The sequence below is a fragment of the Panthera pardus genome, unplaced genomic scaffold (assembly GCF_024362965.1).
Source record: "Panthera pardus isolate Hobbes unplaced genomic scaffold, ASM2436296v1 HiC_scaffold_6, whole genome shotgun sequence".
Lineage (NCBI taxonomy): Eukaryota > Metazoa > Chordata > Mammalia > Carnivora > Felidae > Panthera > Panthera pardus.
In genome coordinates this window covers 71,038,081-71,063,719 of record NW_026526991.1, presented here as the reverse complement: position 1 = coordinate 71,063,719, position 25,639 = coordinate 71,038,081, and the positions used below count along the sequence as shown (strand labels likewise).

Here is a 25,639-nt window from a genome sequence, read left to right as displayed (position 1 = left end):
CTTTCTTCCACAGTATGTATCAAAATTTATTTATTTTTCTGTTATTTATTTTTTCAATTTGAGTATATCAGACACCCAATGTTAGATTAGCTATAGGTGTACAACTTAGTGATTTGAAAAGCCTATACATTATGCTATATCCATCACAAGTATAGCTATCCTCTGTTCTGTTACATTGCTGTTATAATATCACTGTATTCCTTATGCTGTGCCTTCTTTTTTCATGACACTCATTCCATAACTAGAAGCCTGTATCTCTCACCTCTTCTTCATCCATTTTGCCCAACCCCTGACTCCTCCACCCTCTGGCAACCATCCTTTGGTCTTTGTATTTATAGGTCTGATTCTGCTTCGTGTTTGGTTATTCATTTGGTTTATCTTTTTTAGATTCCACTCATGAGTGGTTTTCTTTCTCAGCCTGACTTATTCCACTTAACATAATACCCTCTAGGTCCATCCATGTTGTCTCAAATGGCACAATCTCATTCTTTCTATGGCTGTGCAACATTCCATTTTATATATGTACCACATTTTCCTTTATCCATTCATCTATTGATGGACACTTAGGATGATTCTATATCTTGGCTATTGTAAATAATGCTGCAATAAACAAAGATGCATACACCTTTTCAAATTAGCGTTTCTATTTTCTTTAGGTAAATACCCAAAAGTATAATTATTGGATCATATGGTATTTCTATTTTTAATTTTTTGAAGAACCTCCATACTGTTTTCCACAGTAGCCGTACCTATTTGCATTCCCATCAACAGAACATGAGGGTTTCTTTTTCTTCATATACTGGCTATTTCTTGTCACTTTGATTTTACCCATTCTAACAGGTGTGAGGCGATATCTCATTGCGGTTTTGATTTGCATTTTCTGATAATGAGTGATGTTGAAAATCTTTTCATGTGACTATTGGCCACTCTGTATGTCTTCCTTGGAAAAAATGTCTATTCATGTCCTCTGCCCATTTTTAAATTGGATTATCTTTTTTTGGTGTTGTCTAAGCTCTTTATATATTTTGGATATTAATCCTTTATCAGATATATCATTTGCAAATATCTTCTCCCATTCAGTACATTGGTCTTTTTATTTTGCTGATGGTTTCCTTTTCTGTGCAAAGCTTTTTGTTTTGATGTAGTCTCAATAGTTTGATTTTGCTTTTGGTTACCTTGCCTCAGGAGACATATTTAGAAAAATGTTGCTATTCTGACGTCAGAAAAATGCCTGTATTCTCTTCTGGGATTTATATGGTTTCAGGTCTCATATTTAGGTCTTTAATTCATTTTTAGTTTATCCTGTGTATGTTGTTAGAAAGTGGTTCAGTTTTCCTGGCACCATTTTTTGAAAAGACTGTCTTTTCTCCATTGTATATTTTTGTCTTCTTCATCATAGATTAATTGACTATATAAATGTGAGTTTATTTTGGGGCCTCTATTCTATTCTCTTGATATATATGTCTATTTTTGTGCCAGTACTATACTGTTTTTATTGCTACAGGTTTGTAGTGTATCTTGAAATTTGTTATTGTGATACGTCCATTTTAGTTCTTTGTCAAAATCGCTTTGGTTATTTGGAGTCTTATGTGATTCCACATAAATTTTAGTATTACTTGTTCTAGTTTTACGAAAAATACTGTCCATATTTTGACAGGGCTTGCATTGACTCTGTAGGTTACTTTGGGCAATACAAACCTTTTTACAATATAATTCTTCTAATCCAGAAGCATAGAATATCTTTCCATTTGTGTGATCTTCAGTTTCTTTCATCAGTGCTTAATAGTTTTCAAAGTACAAGTCTTTCAACTCTTTGATTAAGTTTATTTCTAGGCATTTTATTCTTTTTGGTGCATTTGTAAATGGTGGTGTTTTAAAATTTTTTTTCTGCTACTTAATTATTAGTGTATAAAAATGCTACCAATTTCTGAGTATTAATTTTGTTTCCTACCACTGTTCTAAATTCATGTATTACTTCTAGTTTTTAGTGGAGTCTTCTGTATAGTATCATGTCATCTGCAAATAGTGTTTAACTCCTTCTTTACCAATATGGATGCCTCATTTCTTTTTCTTGTCAGATTGCTGTGGTCAGGACTTCTAGTATTATGTTGAATTATGTTGAAAGTGATGAGTGGGCATCCTTGTCTTATTTCTGACCTTAGAGGGAAAGCTCTCATTTTTCACCAATGAGTATGATGTTAGCTGTCGGTGTTTTATATATGACCTTTATTATATTGAGGTTTTGATGGGAGAATATATATCTTGCAAGTTAAACTTAAAATCTTCCACTGCTAATAATTTTGCACAAAGTCACAAATAGTGTATTATTTTTTTTTAATTATGTGTATTACTCTGAAGTCAAGTCTTTATGATGCCAAATGTTGTGGTTATCTGAAAATAATTTCTCTTTGTTTTATTTTTCTAATGTTTATTTTTGAGAGAGGGAGAGAGAGCATGAGTGAAGGAGGATCAGAGAGAGAGAGAGAGAGAGACAGAGAGACAGAGAGACAGAGAAAGAGAGACAGAGGATTCGAAGAGGGCTCTGTACACAAAAAGCCCAATGTGGGGCTTGAACTCACTAATGTGAGATCATGACCTGAGCTGAAGTCAGATGCTTAACCGACTGAGTCACCCAAGCGCACCTCTGAAAATATTTTCAATTACTTGATCAATCTATATAAATAACCTGGACCAGGGATATAGTATAGATTTTTGAGTTTCAGCAATCTTCTACAGGTTCTCAATTCAAAGGATAATTTCATACTTACACATTAAACAGTGTCACAAGTTTGTAGACAGTGTACAAAACCACTTCCCTAAAGCTGTAATGATACTGTTTAGACATTCAGATCATTTTGATCCCAGTTGTTATGAAAAGAACAGCTTCTACAAATTGTGAAGTTTGAGTAAAAGTAAAAAAATAGGATGTACAGATTTCACTAAGTTGTGTTGCTACTAACAACATCAGAGCTGAGTCTCATAAGTAATTAATACAATATATTGATCCAGCAGAAGTAGCCAGTTCTGTGACTACCAACCAATATGTTGGTAAAAATGAATTAAAGACCTAAATATGAGACCTGAAACCATATAAATCCCAGAAGAGAATGATTAGTCAATTTGTTAATAAATCAAGCTCACTATTGTTTGTGAAACAGAAGAGATTGTCTTTTCATTTTCAACTAGATGTTGTTGGCAGGGATTAAACACAGATAAAAGTGAATCGATGCAGACAAAAATCAAGGAGATACAATTAGAAAAAATTTCTTTGAAATTAATACCCCATTTAGAGAAGGGCTAATTTGACATTTTTATAGTGTTGAATTTTCCAGGAGAGAATATTTTTGTTTTAATTTTAACAGACTATATGATACAGTAACAAAATTAATTTCAAAATCATTAGAAATATATATTTTTGATTTTGCATTTTCTAATCCATGTTCTCATATTCCCATCATAAAATATTGTTTTCTAAAAGTTGATTTTAGTTATGAAAAAATTTTTATTTTTTTTTTATTTTTATTTTTTTTAAAACAGATCTTTTTAGAAAGGTATTCTTTTTTTTTTTTTATTTTTTAATATATGAAATTTACTGTCAAATTGGTTTCCATACAACACCCAGTGCTCATCCCAAAAGGTTCCCTCCTCAATACCCATCACCCACCCTGCCCTCCCTCCCACCCCCCATCAACCCTCAGTTTGTTCTCAGTTTTTAACAGTCTCTTATGCTTTGGCTCTCTCCCACTCTAACCTCTTTTTTTTTTTTTTTTTTCCTTCCCCTCCCCCATGGGTTTCTGTTATGTTTCTCAGGATCCACATAAGAGTGAAGCCATATGGTATCTGTCTTTCTCTGTATGGCTTATTTCACTTAGCATCACACTCTCCAGTTCCATCCATGTTGCTACAAAAGGCCATATTTCATTTTTTCTCATTGCCACGTAGTATTCCATTGTGTATATAAACCACAATTTCTTTATCCATTCATCAGTTGATGGACATTTAGGCTCTTTCCATAATTTGGCTATTGTTGAGAGTGCCGCTATAAACATTGGGGTACAGGTGCCCCTATGCATCAGTACTCCTGTATCCCTTGGATAAATTCCTAGCAGTGCTATTGCTGGGTCATAGGGTAGGTCTATTTTTAATTTTCTGAGGAACCACACTGCTATGAAAAAATTTTTAAATATCCTTCATCTTCAATGTTCATCGTATAAATTATCATCATACCAGACAATATTTAGTTTAAGAAACATACATTTCCTTGTTAGTATTCTGAAGTAAGTTGTTTAGGCTCATTGTTCAATAAAATATAGCTCATTATATAGTGCATTATTTAGCAATTTGTTAATAATATTTGAGTCCAGATACTACCTCAATGTATTTTCCTAGCAATGGGTTCATTCACTTAAAACCAGACAGATTCTAGTTTTTTACATCCATTCATCACAAAACTGCCTATTTTAGGTTTACCACAAAACAGACAGCAGTAATATTTTAAAGGCAGAGAAGTACAACCAGGAATACAGAGGCCTCAAAATGTCTCTTACAGAAGATGCTGGCAGTATGGAAAATTAAGTTAACCAGATACTCAGCTTTCTTCCACAAACACACAAAGAAAACCATGAGTAGAAGATTTAAATTACAAACAATTTAATTACATAGGTTTACTCAAAAGAAAGAAGCCAAATAAAAAAATCTAAGCCAAAAAGGTTAAGTACATTTATATTTTAGCTGCTTCCAGGAGACCTGAGACCTACTCTAGGTCTTGGGCACTAGAGTTTTGGTATTACTAATATAAAATTTAATATTTTAATCTGACTCTCATAGTATGTGGAGGCAGAAGCTGGAACTGAGTCTCCTACAGAAAACCTAGAGCCTTAACAGAGCTGTCCTGGCCTGAATAGGAGAATAGGAAAAATGCCAGACGCCATTCTGGGTAAGAAGAAATACAGTTTTTTGTAAAAAGAGAAAAACTAAGGTTCCTAGGAGAAATCAACATCCCAGTTAAGATGTGAGCCTAGGGTTGGCTTATTCCAAAGCTCTTGTTCTTTGCTTTGGTTTATGCTGACTCTCCTTTCTCTGAATTGTCTCAATATTTATGTAGACTAATATAGAGTTTTTCTCTTGAATCCAGAACCAAAACTTAGGATTCTCTAATTACAGACTATTTTTATAACATATTTATACATGTCACCCTACCAGCCTTGTTAAATTCTCATTTATTTCTTTTTCTTTTCTTTCTTTTCTTTTTTTTTCTTTTGATAAAGATAGGGTACATTTCCTATTTTTTTGTGTAATTATTTTCTAGCATAGATCTCAAAGTTCTGCAAACTAGTGAACATCATACTAAAGCTGCAAACACTTCAGCCCCTGCCTCAAAGCTAAACTAAGCCAGAAACTGAATCCCATTATGTCACAGTGTATGCTCCAGAGCAGAATTTCATTGATTGTCCCCAAAACTGCACTTGAGCTAAAAGGCATCATTGTAATCACAAAGCTTCCCAACCTGAAGAAAGCTACAACTTGAGAAAGGATGCAGGTAGATATGAATATTGGATTTTGGTATTGAAGTTACCTTAAGAACAGTCTAGATGTTACACTTGTGTTTTTAAAAATGGGCAGGTGGAGACCAACTTGTTGCTCATGGAACTCTGACATACATCTTGATTGACCAATATCGTACCGCATAGGCAGCGTCATCTGCAAAAGTATACATTCAAATCTGTATTAAAAGTATTGAGATTAGTCATTCTTTTATTGTGCACATATTTTCATGAACTGCAAACCTGAGAATGTGATGAATGTCATAATACGGCCGCCAAATTTGTGGGTGAAGGGGTAAAGTTCATTGGAGGTGGGCACTGGAACGGACTCGAGGCTGGAATCTATAAGTTGATATAAACTTTGTGGACATCTTATTTCATCTCTACTGATGAGCATCGCTTCCCACCAGAGTTTATCATGAAGTTAATGAATGAAATATGTATCTCCAAGTGCAACATAAATATTAAATAAATTTATCTGATAGACTGAGATATAACAGAGTTTATGGGAATTAACTCTGGAGTCATTCACAAGCTAGGGAACCTTAAAGTAGGGACATTTCTCAGAAAGAAGTGTGAAATAGAAGAGCGTATTCTAACTTGTAGTTATTAGAGCCACATTTTCATGATTTTCCATATTTAAGTAACTCCTGAACTATTATTTTTTTCCTTTAAATCTATGCATTAAAACTCATTCAATGCATTTTTTCCTCAAAATTGTATCTGAAGCCAAAGAAAAAAGGGGGGAAGGAGAAAAATGGCACATTAATGGTTCAAGTGGGAGAAACAAGAGGAACATGGAGCTGAGGCTCCAAGCCTCTCCAGGAAAAGTCCTCATGCTTGAAGTGTCCTCTTTGAGGATGACAGCAGAGTCACCGATGGTCCCCCAGCCCCAAAGCTTCTTTTTGGAGAAGAGGGCAGAATCACAGTGGCCTGAGGCCAGAGGAATTGGAGGGGGAGAGGGGTCAAAAGGTTACAGGAAGTAGTTATCCACGAGCTTCTTGGAGTGGATGCCACATGTCTCTTGGGGGGCAGCCTGGAAGATAATGAAATCTTTCCAGAGATGTGTTCATCCAGTTCCCGGATGGCTGCCACATTCCTAGAATGGTAGAAACAGCACAGTGAGCACAGTTTTATTGAAGTGCCACCTGTAACCTTCCCTCACCATTTGGTGGGCACAGCAGATCAGGCCAACATCCTTGGCTGCATGTTACTGTGAAATAGGTAGGCAGCACCAGAAGCTCTCTTCAGGGTCTGATGGCCCCCTCATGAGGCACCTCTTGCTTTCAGTCAGTCATCTGAATCTGGTCTAGAGTCTGGAGGGAGGGAGAAAGTACCCGTGCACGCAAAAGATTGCCATTAATGATGGCTGACAGACTGATGTAGTCAAAAGAGCTCAGGGCAGTAGCACCATGTGGTCACCAAATCAGATAGAACAGGCACTCAGCAAAGAAGCCATAGACTTGGGGGATCTGGCAACTCTAGTGGTTCCCCAGGATCTTGGTGATGCGGTCATTATATTAAACATTAAGTACCAGCAGCAGGAGGAATGTTTCAATGCCTAGAAATCATGTTCCATAAAGTCTCTCATGAAAAGGTAGTTGGTCTCAGGGTCTTACCACCCACACTGAACAGCTCCTTGAAGTCATAGAGTTGTCCATGGATGTCGCCACATATTGTGACCCGCGACTCCACCCTCTGTACATTGGTCTCCTTTACCAAGATCTCTCCTGCCTGAGCGTGCAGGACACCTTGACTTCACTCTCCTGGATGATTTCACAGCATGGCAGTTGCTCCCACTGCGCATTAAGGTAGCTGACCTAACACCCTGGCCCCAGAGCTCTGAACCCCTCCCCTGCATGGGTCAGCGCCAGCGGGCTCCACTACGTGGAACTCGCGCTGGCTCTCCAGCTCCCTCCCTTCTGCTTCCTTCTTCTTGGCTCCTTGCCCTGCTGCTTAGCCTTCCATCTTCTATCTTTTTGTAGTTTTTCTCCCTCCTTACCTCTAGTCTTCCTTACCCTGCTTCTCTTGATTTCTATTCATTTCTTCTTCAGATTTTAACTATTTCTTCTTTCAATCTTTTTTTGGGAGGGTTCTGTTATTAGTCCACATTCATTATTCTACATTCTGCATCTTGTTTGTCAAGTTATTTCCCCCACCAAAAATAGTTAACCCTCTAAAAAGTGTTAATAGATTTCTACCTACATAGGAATATTATATTTAATGAAAATATTTTTAGTAATATATAACATAGTAATAATAAGTGATAGGAACACATTATGCATTCTATCAAAGCCAATACTATGCAGAATTATATTCCTTGAAAAATGGCTTCATGTAAGTAACCAGAAAAGAAAAAAATGTGTAGACAATCCTAAGTGGGTAATAAGGCAATAAAATTATATTAAGAAATACTAATATAAAGGATGAAACTCTGTTCTATATTATTGTCTTTTTTTAATGTTTATTTATTTTTGAAGGAGAGAAAGAGTGTGAGCAGGGGAGGGCAGAGAGAGAGGGGTACACAGAATCCTCAGCAGGCTCCAGGCTTTGAGCTGTCAGCACAGAGCCCGACGTGGGGCTCGAACTCACGAGCCGTGAGGCCATCACCTGAGCTGAAGTTGGATGCCCAACTGACTGAGCCACTCAGGCACCCACATATTATTGTCTTTTGAATTTAAATGTAGATATTGAGTTCTTCTGAAAATAAATAATGGCATGGAAATTTTCCTTTCATTTGAGTTAATGAACTTGGCCATATTTTTCAATGAATGTTAAAAATAGAAAGTAAGACACATTGTATATACATTCTTCTTTTCATTAATTACTATTTGCGAAGGAAGAGTGTTTAATAGGTAATTCAAAATTTCAGAGCACTGAAATTGATTCTGAAAAGTTACTTTGTAACTATTATGATTAACTTTTCAACAGGGTATATGTGTACATGTATGTGTGTCTATCATTTTCAATCCTCTGGACCAGAGAGGGCACCTACCATTTGTCTAGGATGGTCTACATTCAGTGTCAAAAAAATGTGGACAAAATTTATGGAAGTCAAATACAAAACAATTCTATAAATTCTGATAGTAACACGTTTCAGGTACTTTAACTTGCAAATTGGATAGACAGCGTCCTGAAAGAGTATTTTTAAAATGACAAAATCATTTATGCAGACTCTAGAAAAGGTGTTAAAAAGCTGAGTTAAGGGAAGGAAAAGGTGAGAACAATTATCTGACTTTAGAGCATAACAAATAATCATGATGTAAATTAGGTTCTTTAGGGAATAAATTAGCACCCAACTTTACAAAATAGCTTAAAAGCAAACTACCCTCATAACATCAGAAGTAAGAGAAGATGAACACATCTCTTTGCATTGCTGTCTTGGCCAGATCTGAGTGTGCAATGATGAAAGATTGATTGGTTAGATCCTAAGTTTGTTTTGCCATCAAAGTGTCAGTATGGATTGATCTTTTTTCACTAGTGTGTTTTCTCTTTACTGCCCTGCCTGGAAAAGACTTCATTCTTTGATACACTATCCCACTCCAACAAAAGAACAATCTAACCAAAGTCTAATAATTCTGCAGTATATAGGAACGCATGTTTGTTTTGAAGGATTCTTCCTACCCTGCCAGAAAACATTTCTCACGAAAGACAATGTTGTTTCTACCAGGATGAGTATATGTGTTTTTCTAGACAGTTAATACAAATTTAAGGAGCTTTCTGTAGTTTGGAATTCCCTGAGTATGTGTGATTTGGGCAAATAAACAAGGTTTGTCTGGTTCAAATGTGAAGATGTGGTTAATTTCAGAGGACTTGGTGACATTTTCAATGTGCACATCAAGGACTTGGAGATACGGAAGATAGGAAGCAAATGTCAAAGAGAGAACAATTATGGTTTGCCAAACACTGCATAAGACATAGGTTTTTATGCTGTTTATATATCTCTAACTGCTAGGATATGGAGCTCACGTAAAGTCATAAGATGTCCTGTGATGAAGTAATAACAAGTGTGTTGTGTGAGTGTAAGAAGTCATTTAAAAGTATCATCTTGCAAGAAGTTAAGTTTTTAATTATCAGTGATGAGGAAGAATAGTGACAAAGTTACCACATTCACCATTAGGCAAACGTTCATTTTAACAAATTTGAAATATTTGCATTTGACATCTAAAGCCAGACTAAGTGGCAGACATATATATAGGGGGATTGGAGTCAAAGGCAGGGACATCTATATTTTCAGCACTGGGATGTTAGAGTCCCCAAATTTAAGCTGATTTTATAATATTGAATATGTATTACATACGCGGCAGTGAACACTGCAGTAATTTGATAAAGTGCCATTTCATTATAGATACCTATTACTAGAGTTAAATTTCTCATGGAATTCTGAACAAACACCTTTCTCTAACGTCACTTCATATTGTAATATGTAATATGATTCTGTCGGAGTACATGAGCCTACTCTCATTTGTTTCAAACTTTGATGCAGTAGTTTAAACTTTTTTACTGTAATATTATGCTCATAATAGATTCACAGTTGAATTTCTATGTAGCAAAAATTTCCATTATTCTTTGACACTAGCTTCCTGCTCAGTGTTCTACCTGATAATCCATATACTTTATTTTTTTTTACAGTTTTTTTACAGTTTTTACAGTTTTTTTTTCTTTTTGAATGGGTGTATGATCTGCCAGTACAGGAATATATCACATATTACTTATCTATCTATTTGTATTTAGGTATTCCTATTTTTCTCCAGCTTTACTGAGATATAACTGAAACGTAGCATTGTATAGGTTGAAGGTATACAATGTGTTGATGTGATATATCTATATATTGTAAAATGATTATCACCACAACGTTAGCTAACAACTCCATCATGTTTCATAATTACCATTTCTTTTTGTGGTGATAACATTTTAGATGTATTCTCTTAAGTACATAATACAATATTGTGAATTATGGTTCTCATGCTGTACATTAAATGCCCAGAACTTATTCACCTTATAACTAGAAGTTTATACCCTTTTATCAACATCTTTCCATTTCCGTCTACCCTTCTATAACAACCTTCTACTTACCCTGTTTCTATGAGTTCACGTTCTTAGATTCCACATATAAGTAATATCATAACAGTATTTGTCTTTCTCTGATTTATTTCATTTAGCATAATTCCCATCCACACTGTTACACATGATCTTTTCTCATGGGCTGAATAATATTCCATTATATCTCTATTTGTACACAGATAGACATTTTTATCTATCTGTTGAAGGTGAATGGTAGGGAAGTTTCAGAGAGAATACAGTAAAAATTACAAGGCCCTCTGCGTCTGAACATTTAAAAGTATGCTAGAAATGTGGGGGGGGGGGTATAAATATTTCCATTCTCAGTAGGAAATCTTCATTTAGATTTAGGATTTGTAAGCTCTGTTTTTCCTTGTGCATTTTATTTTTTAAGTAATCTCCACATCCAACATGGGGCTCGAACTCACAACCCCAAGATCAAGAGTCACGTGCTCCACTGACTGAGCCAGCCATGTGCCCCTCATTGTGCATTTTATTGATTTTTAGTGGTTCACAGTTAAACTTTCTTTAAGCATTTGGAATATTCTTAGGACTTCTTACCTAATTAGTGGGCTGCCTACTATTGAGACATGTAGTAGCTTCAGAATTTTCTAAAAAAGGGTATGAAAGTATGGGTTTTGAGGACAAATGATATAATTAAATATATGGGAATCTCAGGATATTGCCATATTGGTTGAAGGATTTCAGGATTTCTTTAAACTGTGTTTGAAACTATACCTACTATCTAATTTTACCACCAAATAATTAATGTCAACTTTTTGTTGTAATTGTTAATGGGGAAGATGGTAGTAAAAAGGGTGGATGGGAGGAGCGTAGCAAGTGTAGACATTTAGATAAGGATAGATCTGGGCCTGAAAAAGTAAGAATGCCTTGTATGGTACATACTATTTCATACTTAACAGTACATTTTATAAATATGAATAACCCTTCTTCATAAGCAGATACATCACAGTTAAATCCCTTCCTTCCTTCCTTCCACCCTTTTTTTTCATGTTTCTATGCATCACTTTTGTTTTTTGTTTATTATTTTCTCCAAGTTTTTATTTAAATTCCAGTTAACATATAATAATATTAACTTCAGGAGTAGAATCTAGTGATTCATCACTTATGTACAACACCTACTGCTCATCACAATAAATACCCTCCTTAGTCCCCATCACCCATTTAGCTAATCCCTCCACCCAGCTCCCCTCCAGTAACCCATAGTTTATTTTCTATACTTAAGGGTCTACTTCCTGGTTTGCCTCTCTTTTTCTCCCTGTGTTCATCTGTTTTATTTCTTAAATTCCACATATGAGTGAAATTATATGTATTTTCCTTTCTCTGACTGACATATTTCACTTAGCATAATACACTCTAGCTCTACCCACATCATTGCAAATGGCAAGATTTCATTCTTTTTTTGATGGCCGAGTAATATTCCATTGTGTATGTCTATATGACACATCTTCTTTATTCATATCCTCCTACCATTTTTTATCTCCATCTCTCTCTTTTCCTCTCCCCACCATAAACAAAAATTTTTAAGTGTTCAATATATTTCCTTTTGTTTTGTGGGTCTTTTATAAAATGTATGTTACTTTTTAAATTGTAATTGAACAAATGTGTTGCCAGTCTCCAGATGAAGAAATATAAATAATCAGCACCCCAACTGCCTCTAGTTCTCCCTCCCAGTCACTTCCTCCCACAAAGGGAACCATCATTATGACTGCTATCCCTAAATTAGTGGTGCCTATTTGAACTTTATATAGTTAGAACCATATGATACATACTCATTTGTTACTGCTAAACATTATGTCTCTAAGAGTCATCCAGATGGTTATGTTTAGCAGCCTTTCCTTCACTTTCTGTACAGTTTTCTGTATTATGAATATGCCATACTTTACCCACTCTATTTTTTTGGATTTTGAGATTTTCCAGAAGAGGCTATTATGAGTAGTCCTACTCGTGCACATGTAATCTTGTAGACATATACACTTATTTCTCCTGGCTATCCACTTCGTAGCATAATTATTGGTGGACAGTGTATGCTGCAAGTTCAACTTTAGATACACTGTCAAAGAATTTTTCAAAGTGGTTTATTGATTATGCTGTCATAACAGTGTATGAACATTTCATTTTTGCTAATAATACCTGGTACTATTTTTTTAATTTTATCTATTTTAGTGGCTGTGTAGTAGTTTCTCATTATGAAGCTATTAATAGCTTTATTGAGATATAATTGATATACAATAAGCTGCATGTTTAAAATGTACAGTTTGATAAGTTTTGATGAAGGTATACACCTGTGAAACCATCACCACAATCAAGGTAATGAATATATTTATCACCCCTAAAAGTTTCCTTGTGCCCCTTTGTAATTATTTAATCCTATTCCTCCTTTTCTCCCCTCTCCCAGGGCAATCACTGATACCTGTGCTCCCATGTACATAATGTTTCTATTTTTTTCTTCTAGCTGTTGGTTTAAGATTTTTCTGGTTTTCAGTCACTTGATTGTGATGTATCTTGGTATCAGCTTCTTCATATTTCTTGGAGTGGCTTTGTTGTACTTCTATGAAGTATAAGTTTATTATTTTTATCTAATTTGAAAAAATAATTGGCCAGCGTTTAAATTTTTTTCTCTGGCTTCTATCTCTCTCCTCTCCTTCAAGGACTTTAATTATAAATATGGTAAGCAGTTTGAAGTTGCCTTATAGCTCACTTTTTTTAAACCATATTTTTCCTGTGTTTAATATTATTGCAAAGTTTATTGTTACATCTTCAAGTCTACTGTTTTTGTCTGCAACATCTAACCTCCTATTAATCCCATTTGGTTCACTTTTCTCTCCTGAAATTTTCTTTCTTTCTCTCTGGAATTTTAGAATTTCTATTTTGCTCATTTTTATCTTCCAATCTGTCATTAACATATTCATGTTTTCTTCTACCTTCTTACATACACATATGGAATACAGTTATAAAAGTTGTTTTCATATTGTTTTTTACTATTACTTGAGTAATTTCTGGGTCTCGTCTTATTGAGTTTTCTCTGCATTCTAGATATTTTTCTGTGTTTTTTTTTTTTTTTTGCACACCTGGTAATTTTTCATTAAATGCTAGATAGTGTGAATTTTCACTTGTCAAGTGCTGGATATTTTTGTCTTTCTATGATTATTTTGGAGGTTTGTTTTGGGACTCAGTGATTGACTTGGAAACAAGTTTAATCTTTTTGAGGGTTTCCTATTAAGCAATGATAGGCATGACCAGAACACCCTGTATTGTAAATGCTTATTCAAGCCATTTGCCTATTTTTCTGTTGGGTTATCTACCTTTCTTTAAATATGTTTAGCATATTCATTCTATCTATGAGCCATTTATTGAGAATATATAGGAAATATCCTTTCCCACTCAGTGGCATGTTTTTGAACTTTCCTTCAGTGAAAATGTTCCCTGAGAAAGAACATAATAAATATTTCCCTCCCAGAACAGGGTTGTCTACATTGTAACAGGGAGATAAATAGCTTGTCAAAACAATACAGGTTTAATGGTTGGATTTTTATTACCAGTTCATTATGCCAAGAAGTTCAATGTTACAGAACAATTCCTGTTATACCACAATTATGCCATCTTCTTTGCCTGCTGCTAGGATTGATTAGTCCTGTGTGTAGAAGGCAAAGAACAAGTTTTTCCTATGACACAGGCATGTCTAGGGTGAGCCCTATAGACCTAGTTAGTTAGTTAGTTAGTTAGTTAATGTGTATTTATTTATTTTGAGAGAGGCAGAGTGAGTGCGGGAGGGGCAGAGAGAGAGAGGGAGAGAGAGAGAATCCCAATGTGTACTGCCAGTGCAGAACCCAATGTGGGACTCGAACCCACAAAGTTATGAGATCATGACCTAAATCAAAACCAAGAGTCGGATACTTAACCTACTGCCACTCAGGCACCCTTACCCTTTTTCCCTACAGACCTTTAAAAAAAAAAATCTCTGGAGCGCATTCACCATGAAATGTCATAAAATAAATGCACAAGCCTTCCTTTTTATTAAAAACATACTTTTGAAGATGAATGTTTATTCAGAGATGAAAATGCCTATAAGAATATTTTCCTAGAAATATGAATCATCCAGTGCTTTGGCTCTTCATAAAAAAAAAAAAAAGAAAAGAAAATGAATCTTTCTGCTTAAATGCATCTAAATGGGAACTTGTTATATCATCTATTTATGTTTCAAAGGGAAAAGGGTCAATTAAATAGCTTTAATCACTGTCAATTAAGTAATTATCATTTCTTTGTCCAAATAATTTCCAAATATTCATTATCCCCAAATCATAGCGGCTGGGGAATTGACCTTATTTTTTCCTATCTCCCATCCCAGATAACATTAATTCATTTATTCTTTCAGAAATAATTGCCTACTATGATGTAAGACACACTGAACTAGCCACTGACTCTCCTCCAAAGATTATAGGGAAGAGATATGAGTGAATAGGGGAGAGAGACCAACACAGCCTTTGGATGCCAGTTGCTGATGGCCTATCTTCTTGTTGCCTAAAGGAAGAGCTATGTCTAAGTTGACTTTTGTGTAAGACAGTTAAATGCTACATCTTAGCATGTAATGAAGTCAGTGAAATCGAAGTCAGGACATAGTTGTCTTTTCAAAATAAGTGAATATTATAGGCATTTGAGTAAGGTTGTGTCTGATTTGTATGTAAAGGGGAAGGATGGGGGAAAGAAATAGGAGAAAGGAAGAAATCTGTAGATAATTAAGTAAGTTCTTTTAGAGAAAACTATATAAAACAGAGGAGTGTATCACCACTAGTTGTCGTCATCATCATCATCATCATCATCATCAAAACTACACCATTCATCATTTATTGAGCCTCAACTCTGGCCTAGGTGACATACAAGAATTGAAATTTGGTGTCCATAATGGTTCTGCTTAAAGAACCATTGCTGCCAGTATCTAGCAGAACAGGGACTAGATTCAAAATCTGTCTCCCTGAAGATATACTTTTTGCACTTCACTAGGGTTTCTGAGAGATCAGCCTGTGTAGTACATTCTAGTCCAGGAAACCAGGAGTAAGGGAACTGTTTGATCATGGAACTTGAGGGCATAGGTCCATAAGAGATGCACAAAAGGCTCAGACAAGTAGACTCTTTTCCATCTAGAAACTGAAAGAATTAAAAATATTAGATAATTTACAGATGACTAGTAAAGCTGGAATGTAGAAACTTTAAGTGGCAGGGCCTAGAAAGAACACCCAGAGATTAAGTGGGGGGTGATGGTGGGCAGATGGCTTGTGAATGTGGCTGGAAGGATTGCTTAGTGCCTTCACTAAGTCAGCTAAGAAACATGAAGCCATAGTGGCTATATATCCTCACTCTCCATAGTTTAAAAAGGATCGGACTGTGCTACCCCAAAAGATGTATAATATGCAAAAGATGCACTTTGGCATAATGATTACTTTAAGCTGAAGGCAACTGAGAATTAACACGTGCAAGAAGAGTTCTCTGCCCTCCCCTCAGATGTCTAAAATCAGGGCATAAATTCTGCTTTGTTGAAGGACTCCAGGAAGAGAAAACCAACTCTTACAACCAAAGACAGAGGGTCACACTGAGAGGAATCAGTATAAACAAACCTTACCGGGGCGCCTGGGTGGCTCAGTCAGTTAAGTGTCCGACTTCGGCTCAGGTCACAATCTCGCGGTCTGCGAGTTCGAGCCCCGCGTCGGGCTCTGGGCTGATGGCTCAGAGCCTGGAGCCTGCTTCCCATTCTGTGTCTCCCTCTCTCTCTGCCCCTCCCCTGTTCATGCTGTGTCTCTCTCTGTCTCAAAAATAAATGTTAAAAATTAAAAAAATAAAAAAAAAACAAAACAAACCTTACCAAAATAACCCTTGTCTTCCATTATATTTATTCCTTGTACATCTACTCACCTTCCCACAACTTATCACCACTAGAAGCCCAAATCTCCTTTCCCCTTTCTAGTCACTTCTCCACAATGTATTGCCGTTTGTTACAATGGTATATAATCTCTTTTGCTAACTAGTTCTTTGCGTTTTCACATCTTTTCTGTCACTTCTCCTATGCACATAAAAAAAATATTCACATCAGTAAAAACTGCAACTTTTTATCCTGTTCATCTGTTTTATGCCAGTTTAATTCGTAGGCCCTAGCTACTTAACGTAATAAGGTGGAGGAAAGTTCTGTTTCCTCCCCATCAGTCTGTGCCATAGGTTTTTTTCATTCAGGAGGTAACATAATGTGATGGGAAAATATCTGGCTAGGAGTTGAGATATTTATTAGTCTTATCCTGGACATTAGTTACTTCTGTGACTGAGTTAAAGGGTTCTACAAAACGTCTCTGTGGCTTAAGTTCCTTATGAGCATAGTAAAAGAGTTAGAAACAAAGAGGATGGCAGACAAGTTTCACTTCCTGGCTGGAGGGCTTTGTCCAAGAAGACTAAGAAGCCACATGGGCCATGATTACTAACGGCTACCGCAGGCACTGGAGCAAAGCAGTTCTAGTGGATGTACAGAATATATATCATCTCTGAAATAAAAGGTGCATAAAACTTCTTCCACTTCTGCATTCGGTGAATTAGTTTGTACCCTTTTATGGATTCTACCTGAGGAAAAAGCGGGCACATGCAGCAAGTGATGATACAATGTTTAAGGGAGAAATGACATCCCCTTTGAGCCTTGGGTGGTAAAGAAGCAATCCAAGATCTACCAAGAATTCAACATTCTATTTATCCCATGTTGTCCATAATGGTTTGGGTGCTACAGATGCCTGTAATAATGTACAATTAACATATAGAGATAGGACCCCCATCCCAGTTCTAATGTCCAGATTAATTGGCTGTCCTAGAAGGAAAATCAGCAGATCTATGAAGAACATATCTAATATTATCAAAGACTTGATTTCAGGAAACTAAAAATGGATATTAGTTTCTTCCAGTGAGAAACAAATTGTATTATTTAAATGCAACCGTCTCTATAACGTGTTGCATTCAAAGTTTCAGAAACTTATTCCCGCACAATTTTACTCCCACCTCTTTCTCCCAGATGCAGATGTAACTCATGTAGAAGCAGACATTAAAATAAGTCACTCAGGGCAGACTTGCTTTCATTTACATAATGTTCTTTGAGGGGGGAAAGTATTAAATCAATTTTAACCTGTTTGGGCCTGTATCCAAATAATGCGCAGGCCTGTTTAAGGAGAATCAGTTTTGATATTTGTAAAAGAGATCATATGAAATGCATTACTCAATTAAGTAAAGGAATTTATACTTTATTATAGAATATTGTACCATCTGCCGGATGAATATAACTAATTAAATTTGACTTGGTATGTGGTTTTAACAAACAGTTGAAAAATGAAAATTCGACAATGAATTCTTCAGCAGCACCTGAAACGATAGATACCCACTGGGAAAGACTGCATCCAGCCCTGCTCAGGTTGCAAACAGACTTCCCATTGTCTGGTTGCAGTCTGCATAATGTTTGCATTAAAAAACAGGTCAGATTCAGTAACTACTCACAAGCAACACGGAAAAGAATGCAATGTGTGTCTGCTGTTGCCGAAGAACTAACAAGGTAACATCATGGAATAAAAAATGGCTGCAAAGCTTTCCTGGCCACAGAAAAGAGACGACTGCTCTGCTCTGAAGTGTACTGCCAAAATCCCTGCTTAAAAAGAGGCTACCGAAGCAAGGCTGGCCAATACCCATTGTTAGTAATACTGCAGTCCAGCTGAAATGCTACCGCGACAAATCGGGCTAGAGCCATGCTACTCTCCGGTCTTGGCCATGAGGCAGTCAAACCTAGCTGACTCTGTAGGTATCAGTTGTTATCTATCAAATGGCAATAATATTATGCCACCTTGTCAGGAGGGCTATTAGGGGAACCAAAGAGCTTAGAAATTGCTTTATACCAAATGCTGTGTAAGTTTATTGATGGAGACGCTAAAATAACAAAATGATTAGTTAAAAGGGAAACATTTCTATCTGAAATGTGACCTCTCACTGTCAACTACGGCATCATGATATTTGACTTTTTCACCCAGATGTTCTCATTCTTTGTTGACAAAGCCTTGGTATTCCTGTATCACTCAAACGCTTCATTAATTAAGCACCACAAGAGTGCTAGTGTTATATCTTATATGGGAACTAAGTCTTTTGAATATTTAGTCATCATTTCTCTGGTAAAATTAATACTTTCTCATATGAAAAAAATTTTTTTAATGTTTATTTATTTTAGAGAGAGAGAGCACGAGTAGGGGAGGAGCAGACACACACACACACACACACACACACACACACAGAATCCAAAGCAGGATCCAGGCTCTGAGCTGTCAGCACAGAGCCCCACGTGGGGCTTGAACTCACGAACAGCAAGATCATGACCTGAGCTGAAGCTGAATGCTTAACTGACTGAGCCACCCAGGTGCCCCAATACAATCTCATATTTAAATGGTGTTGTGTCTTTTAAAAAAATAAAATAGCTATAGCATTTTCTTAAAGGAACATTTCAAAGCATTCCATTTGTTCAAACAGTTGAACAGTAGTCCTTACGAAGAAGAAGGAGATGGATGAGAACAGCTGACTCTGGGAGCCATCCACGTGAGACAATTGTGTCGAGAAGCTGATCTACAGAATTTGGGGATAAAAGCATCTGAGTAGCATATGCTTCCACTTTGGGCTGAGGGTGTTTACGAAGCACTCAGCGTCATCACTCTTCAGAAGAGAGTTGGGGTCGCACGGAAAAGAAAACAGAAGATTTGTCTGAGAAGCAGAAGGAGTTGACACCATTAGGGCCTCTGTGAGGAGACAGGTTTCTCAAGTTTCATTTGTGCAGGAGTTAAGGATCCGTGGGAAATGAACACTTTGGAATTAACTAGCTCACGCAAATACTGAACTTATTTTTCTGTAACTGTTTTCCCTGGTATGAAAATCATGGTCTTCTTGGGGCCCTATATAAGACAGCTGAATTTCAAGTAACCTGTTGACATATGGGAATGATAGGAACAAATGCCAAGTTGAAATAAGCAGAAGGAACATATGAAATAAATCACTGGAAAGCTGAGCACGTGTAGGTAGAGGTGGCCCAATTAGACTTTAGAAAACCAAGAAAACACAGAATGAGATAAACGTTTGTGGTAGCAGTTGGGGAATACAGTTATTCTCCTGAGGTCAGAAGAAGCTTCAACCAACAAGCCTGAGCTATTGGATTTGAAGGTAGCTGTAACATGAATTCCATCCAGAAAAGCCATCAAGCCCTATTCCTTAATTACATATTTATTAAAGACATTTTGCAGGATATCCCCAGTAAGCTGACCTGCCCATTTACAATATGTGTCCACTTAAGAATGGATTTATAAACATATATCATTTGCCAAGGTTCAAAATCTCCAACATCTTTTATAAATACATTATCCAGGCATTATTCACAAACCGGAACTATTGTCCTGGTGAGATGATTTCTGGCAGGTCTCTGTGGGATTTCCTGTTCTAATATTGTCTGAGGAGGTGCTGACCGCACATCAGTCAGGAAGCATGGTGACGTGCACCTGTACTCATGGGAAAAAGCATCCTATCAACCCAGGGCACTGCGTCTACCTTTCGGTAGCCTGTCGCAGGTGGTGCTGGCCAGAGGAGAATCTTGTCTTGCTTCTGAAGTTTCCTTTTAAAATTGTTTTGAGCCAATCCGTCAACAGGTGTATGATTTTTCTGCCAGATACAGCAATTAACATATCAACTGCTATTTCCTTGACTGCAAAGGGGGAACAGGAGGCTAAGATGTACTCGCTGAGCTCAGTTTAGGTTAGAGGCAGCATCTGGGTTTCTGTAAGGAACTGCTTTTATCCAGTTTGGCAGTTGATTGGAATGAGAAATCGGCATCCAGTGACATTTTCAGGTCACAAGAAGGTAATGTGGAACAGAACCTTAGAAAGGGCTGTCATTAAGTCCCACTCTCCCTCAATGACTGGATATAGCCACTCCTCTCTCTGCTTAAGAAGTGGTTTTGAATTTAAATATTACACACTTCAGATTTTTTATTAGATTTTCAAAACTAGTTTCTCAGAGACAGAGTTTTGGTGTACATATTTAATTTCAGAAAAATATACACTGCTGTAGAGTTGATAGAATTTTGCTTTTTCATTTCTTAAGTTCATGTGATACACCCATTGCCATCTCAGGAAGCTGAGGCATGAAAGTGTATTTAATTTTACAGTATCCCTACTCATCTTTCTAACTCCAGCTACAAGGTTTCTTAGTGCAGAATGGTTATGTGGTAGGATTATGTTGTAATCTCCTTCTGGTGTCCCTACTCTCATTCCCGTCTTGGGTCCTAACTCACTGATTTCAAAAACCTATTCTGAATCAATTGTTTTAAGACTCGATGCTGCCTTTAACCCCTGGCAACAGTAACATGTATTACTCAAATCTAATAAAAAAAAGTATGATATTAGCATATTTTCAACATTCACTCCCCATATTCACCAAGTATGTTTTCATTTTAAAATGAAACAGCACTGATGGATCACTTCACTCATTTGTTCATAAACTCAACTCTTCATTGAGTGGCAAAAAAAAAAAAAGAAAAAGAAAAATGTGGTAGTCAAGACCTCACTTTAAATCTCATTTCTGCCTTTTACCAGTTATGTGATCTGAGGCAGGATCCTCTAGCCAAAAGGATCTTTTGGAATCAGACATACCCTGGTTCTTAAAATTAATTGCATGGCCCTGGATAAATTACTTTAACTTCTCTGAGCCTCAGTTTCTTTACCTGTTAAAAAACAGAATAAGCTGAGTACTTGGCACTGGGCTGAGCACAGAATGTACACATTACGTTGTGCTTATTAATATATAACTGTCATATGTTAATATATAACAGAAAGTATCTGTTGTGTCAAGGTAGATGCAAGTTGGTTCCCAAGGAAAGGCAGGAGCAGAGTGACCAGGATTCCAGGATCTGCACCACCCCCCACTGCCTGCTCTGTGCTTCTGCGGGAAGCCACTCTATCTCCTAAGTCCAGACTCAGGAGGGAGGAAGCCCTGGGAAAGGCATGGCAGAGAAGGAACCTGCCCAGTGCTCCTCCTGACTGGCCTGTCTTCACGTCCCTTTTCAGTTTCAAAATAGCACATATTTCTTCCCCCCCTAAGCAGCTGTGTGGGGCACTCTGGATTGTGCAATCCAAGTTCTGTGTAAAGTAGGCCCTGCAGTCCCCAAAGATCATTCCCGTGGATTTGGCTGATTCTGAGGATTATTATCAGCTTGTACAGATGTAAAAATTATTGGTGCTTCTTACTTGAAGGGAGCCAGGTGTCTGAAAAGCCAGCCACAAATAGTCATATGTAGACATACAAAATGAGAAGTTTGAAAGAAAAAAAGAAATGAGATTCTGATTTTTTTCCCCCTTTCTAAATGCTCTCTGCTTTGGAAGGTATTTAATCAAAAAAGAAGCTTTTTGTATATGTATGTTATACGCGATACTTTCTTAGTATTCAGTATTCTCCAGAAGGGGTGCTTTCTTTTTTCCCATTGTTTGTTTCTGGACCTTGGGTGTAGAGGCTTGAACTAACACACTCCTTGGTTTATGACTTTTACTATCAATTGACAAGAAAAGGTACTGATTTAACTGACTGATTGCCTTCTATCTCCTTTTCCAACATTCACTTGCTTCCCTCCACCCAGAGGCTACTATTCTGATATCATTCATATAAATTTCTTTAGTTATATGCGTTCTTACAAAATATTGGCCTGCATTATTCATTTAAATTAATGAAATTTTCTCCACTTATTATCTTTTATGTTACATGATAGAGATTACATGACGGAGGTTTCTGTGTTCTTTGTTAGATTAATGCCTATATATTTTATATCTGCCTATTTGTTATCTAGAAATATAGTTTTTGGTTGTTACGAAGTTTAGAATCTCATTTTTTATTATATTTTCAATGTGTTGATATTTTATTCAGCCATTACCACAGTAACACTAAGTAACAACCTAAGTACCAACAAGATCAGTGACCATAATAAAGATTTTTTATTTTTGATTATATTTCAAATTGCTTCTTGCTGGTTATATTAGCTATTACTCCAGCAATGCAGTAAAGCAAGCCAATCCAAAACACAGTGTTTTACAAAACATGTCTATTTCCCCTTGTCTGGTCTCTCTCACGTGTCTTCAGGTTAGTTAGAGCCGTGCAGGACTAGACTAAGAGGAGCTGATCTTGCCTGTGGGCTACAGATTGGATGCGGATCCACTATATATGTCTGTTCATTCTCCTTGGAACAGTGGCTACCCAAGGAATATTCTTCTCTTGATGACTAGCAGGAATGCAAGAGAACCAAACTGAACCATGCAAGCAAGTTGAAAGCTTTTGTTCTCATTCAGTCCACTAACAGGCCATTGGCCAAAGCAAATCCCAGAGCCAATGCCAACATCACTTTGGAAGCAAGTATATTCTGCCATAATGGGGGCTGGAGGATGGTAGTGTCTAGTTATATGACAGAGGCTATGGATATACAATTGTTGCATAATCTCTGTTGATGTAAATTATATCAATTTTTGTGAATTAAAAAAAAAATCCTTGCTGGATTCCCTTACCACTATTAGTTGTTGAAACTTGTGGGTTAAGGAAGGTAACTGTATTGTCTGTAAATGATGAAAGTTTAACGTCCTCCCTTTCAATGCTTACACCTGTTCTTTCTTTTCCTATACTATTAGCCAGGATCTACTCTGTGGAAGACTAGTGGTGATGGTGGGCAACCCTGTCATAATCCACATCTAACAGGGAATAAATATGTTTTCTCTATTAAGTATGTTTACTGCAGGTTTTTTTTGTAAGATTATCCAGTTAAGGAAGTCCCCCTCCATTCTTAGTTTTCTGAGTTTTAATCACGGTTCTTGAATTTTATCAATATTTTCTATGCATTGATTGACATAATTATATGGGTTTTGTCACTTGGTTGTTAATATGGTGAGTTACGTTGGTAGTATTTCTGATGAACTCTCTTTGATTCCTATTTGAACTGCATTTATAAATACCTGAAAGATTCAGTTAATATTTTAAGGATTTTTTAATTGAGTACAATTGATACACAATGTTACATTAGTTTCAGGTGTACAACTTAGTGATTTGAAAACTTGATACATTATGCTCTTCACCATATAGCTACTATTTGTCCCATTACATTGCTATTAGAGTATCATTGACTGTATTGTTTATGCTCTGCTTATTCATATGACTCATTCCATAACTGAAGGTTTATCTCTCTCTCTCCCCTTCTCCTATTTTGCTCAACCCCCATCCCTCTGGCAACCATCGGTTCTCTGTATTTATATTTCTGATCCTGCTTTTTGTTTTTTCACTTTTTTAAGATTCAATTTTTTAATGGAATCATATGGTATTTGTCTCTGATTTGTTTCACTTAGCATAATACCCTCTCTAGGTTCATCCATGTTGTCTCAAATGTCATGATCTCATACTTTTTATGGCTGTGTAATATTCCAACATGTGTATATATGTATGTACCACATTTTTCTTCTCTGTTCATCTATTGATGGAAACTTGTTACTTCTTTCTTTGCTATTGTAAGTAATGCTGCAGTAAACATAGGAGTACAGATATCTGTTTGAGTTAGTGTTTTTGTTTTTTCTGGGTGAATACCCAATTCACCTGGGTGAATCTCCAGTAAAATGGGGATTCCTCCCATCAACAGTTTGCCTTCCTATCAACAGTGCAAGAGGGTTCCTTTTCCTCCACATCCTCATCAATACCTGTTGTTCCTTGTGTTTTTGATTTTAGCCATTCTGAGAGGTATGAAGTGATATCTCATTGTGGTTTTGATTTGCATCTCCTGATGATGAGTGATGTTGAACATGTTTTCATGTGTCAGCCATCTGTATGTCTTCTTTGGAAAAATGTCTATTTAAGTCCTTTGCCCATTTTTTAATCAGATTTTTTTTTGGTGTTGAGTTACAGAAGTGCTTTATATATTTTGGATTTTAGTCCCTTATCAGGTATATCATTTGCAAACAACTTCTTCCACTCAGTAGGTTGTCTTTTATGTTGTTGACAGTTGCCTTTGCTGTGCAAAGGCTTTTTATTTTGATGTAGTCCCAATAGTTTGAGTTTGTTTTTGTTTCCTTTACCTTAGGAGACTTATTTAGAAAAATGCTGCTACATCTGACATCAAATAAATTACTGCCTGTGTACTCTCCTAGGATTTTTACAGTTTTAGGTCTCATGTTTAGGTCTGTTATCCATTTTGAGCTTATTTTTGTATTTTGTGTTAGAAAGTAAGCCAGTTTCATTCTTTTACATGTAGCTGCCCAGTTTTCCCACCACCATCTGCTGAAAAGTCCCTTTTCCCCATTGTATATTCTTGCCTCCTTTGTCATAGATTAACCATATGAGTTTATTTCTGGGGGTTCTTTTCTGTTCTCTTGATCTATGTATCTGTTTTTTTAATGCCAGTACCACATACTGTTTTGATTACTACAGCTTTGTAGTATATGTTGAAATCTGGAATTGTGATACCTCCAGCTTTGTTCTTCTTTGTCAGGACTGCTGTGGAGTCTTCTGAGGTTCCATATAAATTTTAGTATTATTTAAAGCTGCCCTCTCCAGTGCAGCCAGCAGTGCATCAGTCTCATAATCTGAAGGTCCTGAGAGTATTATTTGTTCTAATTCTGTGAAAAATGCTGTTGGTATTTTGTTAGGGATTGCATTGAGTCTGTAGAGTGCTTTGAGTAATGTGGACATTTGCCAATATCAGTTTTTCCACTCCATGAGCATGGAATATCTTTTCACTTGTTAGTGTCATCTCCAACTTCTTCCGTCAGTGTTTTATAGTTTTCAGAGTACAGATCTTTTACCTCTTTGGTCAAGTTTATTCCTAAGTCATTTATGTTCATAAATGAAATTACCCTTCATTTTCTATTACTTTTATTGTTTTTATCCCATTGTATAGGATTATTCTAATCTGATCAAATGAGCTAGATAGGCTTCACTCTTTTCTTCTGAAATAA

General features: G+C 36.5%; 1 pseudogene; it reads right to left on the bottom strand.

Annotated features, from left to right (window-relative positions):
* Positions 1-6,516: 6,516 nt before the first annotated feature.
* Positions 6,517-24,856, bottom strand: LOC109268579 (serine/threonine-protein phosphatase 4 catalytic subunit-like; annotated as a pseudogene).
* Positions 24,857-25,639: the final 783 nt, after the last annotated feature.